Source organism: Scyliorhinus torazame, chromosome 15 (assembly GCF_047496885.1).
Source record: "Scyliorhinus torazame isolate Kashiwa2021f chromosome 15, sScyTor2.1, whole genome shotgun sequence".
NCBI lineage: Eukaryota > Metazoa > Chordata > Chondrichthyes > Carcharhiniformes > Scyliorhinidae > Scyliorhinus > Scyliorhinus torazame.
The window spans coordinates 30,026,056-30,028,291 of record NC_092721.1 but is presented as its reverse complement, the minus strand read 5'-3'; the positions used below and the strand labels follow the sequence as shown (position 1 = coordinate 30,028,291).

At 52.2% G+C, this 2,236-nt stretch overlaps 1 non-coding gene across 1 annotated transcript; it reads left to right on the top strand.

Annotated features, from left to right (window-relative positions):
* Window positions 1–1,675: 1,675 nt before the first annotated feature.
* Window positions 1,676–1,831, top strand: LOC140392188 (U1 spliceosomal RNA). The gene has a single exon (XR_011935260.1). It is a non-coding gene; the product is annotated as a U1 spliceosomal RNA (small nuclear RNA).
* The last annotated feature ends 405 nt before the right edge of the window (window positions 1,832–2,236 follow it).

The window sequence follows — 2,236 nt, the reverse complement described above, 5'->3', positions numbered from 1 at the left end:
CTTAGACACCTCCATTCATGCTGCCAAAGTCGTTCACCAGGTTCTCCACTGCAGTCGGCACACTAGCAATGCCACGCATTGGGGCCACCATCTCCTGCATCAGTAGTCTCTGGGACGCCTCGAATCAGCTGTGGGCCTGCTGGAGTGCTGCTGACATTGCCCTCTGAATATCACAACCGCACTCTGTCGGCTACATCAGCTCCAGGTAAACCTGGTCCAGAGGCTCAGCATCTGACTGGGACCCAGCTGGGTCCTGGGATCCAGCAAACCTCTGACTGCTGTCTCACCTGGGCTTTCCTGCCACCACTTGATGTGTACCGGCAGCCGTGTGGTGCTCACCAGAATGTGCCCCAGAAGCCTGACCACTACTGTCGCCCTCTGAGGTGTGTGCCTGTGCGCTGATGGAGAATGGGGATGACAGCTGTGCAGCTCTCCTCCGAGATGTTCTCTTGGGAGGCGGGCAGCCCGGACAGGCTGGCACCGTCGGCTGGAGGTCCTGTGAGAGAATGGACATGTGGTCAGTTGGAGGGATGGGTCAGCCTGTATGGGTTAGCAACTCATGGTTGACAGGTCATCTGTGTAGTGGTTGTCATAGTCTTTCATTGGGCTGATGTGAACAAAGAACACTGGACTTTGTTTTATAAACAAAGCTATTTATTACTAACCGTGCATTAACTAATAACTAAAATGTCTAAGATGAATACAGTTGGAAATAAATGTCAATCACTAACTTAGATATAACACAGCTATCTTAAACTGCAACTGCTATCGACTCCTGACAAACACCTTCTGGTGGAGGACATGGTGCATCCTGGGTCCTGGAGCACCGTGCTCGTCGCACCTGCTGGTCGGATGGTAGAACTACAACAATAAAATATATAACTTATAATACAGTCAGATCATTGAATTCACAGGGATGATGAACTGCTCATATTATATACAGATAGTTGTCTACTTATCATCAGAGTGTTTGGTGGATCTTCACCTCTGTGCCATATGACAACCTCTACGGTCGTCATTGTTTGGTCCTTGGCCACCGCGTGACCTCCAGGGCCTCTTCCTCAGAGGGGGTGAGGACTCTGATGTCCGGCACCTGCCGCCCATCTCGGAACGTTTGCGTCGTCTTGGTCACGCTCCTGGAGCTGACTGTCGCTACTCCTTCTTCCCAGGTGGCAGTGGCTGCCCTGTTGCTGACCACCCTTGATCCTCGGGGAAACAGGATATCCCAACTGGCCTCTACTGCTTACAAAATTCTGCCCAGGTCAGCCTCGCTGAATGGTGAGGCAGCAGGTGAGCTGAATGCGATTGGCTGTGCAAGAGCAGATTAAGCGCTGCCCTCTCTTGTTAGCAGGAGGCTGGCGAGTGCGGTCCCAGATAATCAGCCAGCGAGAAGCTCATGGGGCCTTGTTAACAGGACCAATTAACGTTTTGTAGTGGTGACGGCCTTGCTAGGCCGAGCGTCAGGGCTCTCGCAGCAGTTCCCGTTCGCTACCACAATCTGCTACCTATTGGTTAAATCGTGCCCTAAGTGTTGGCTAAACCAGAGAGAAACTTCCAGGGCCCAAAAAAGTGACTAAGTGTCGTTTGATAGCGGTGGGGAACTCACCGGCAGAGCTGGCAGGAAACTCCCTTCAAAACCCGCCACAAATTACTTTGATACTTACTTAATTGATACTTACTTACCTGGCAGGGGTGAAACCATGATCAAAAAGGTGGTTCGCCCAGGACGCGGCCAGCTCATTGCACTTCGGGTGTGCTGACGCCTGCGATGTCCCGAAATGCGGGATACTCGACTGCAAAATTTGTGGTAGTGGAGTGCGCGAACGCAGGGGCAGCACGGTAGCCTTGTGGATAGCACAATTGCTTCACAGCTCCAGGGTCCCAGGTTCGATTCCGGCTTGGGTCACTGTCTGTGCGGAGTCTGCACATCCTCCCCGTGTGTGCGTGGGTTTCCTCCGGGTGCTCCGGTTTCCTCCCACAGTCCAAAGATGTGCAGGTTAGGTGGATTGGCCATGATAAATTGCCCTTAGTGTCCAAAATTGCCCTTAGTGTTGGGTGGGGTTACTGGGTTATGGGGATAGGGTGGTGGTGTTGACCTTGGGTAGGGTGCTCTTTCCAAGAGCCGGTGCAGACTCGATGGGCCGAATGGCCTCCTTCTGCACTGTAAATTCTATCTATCTATGTAAATTAACTGAGAAATGTTTACCGTTACATTCCGCCCGTAATCAGAGTTGGC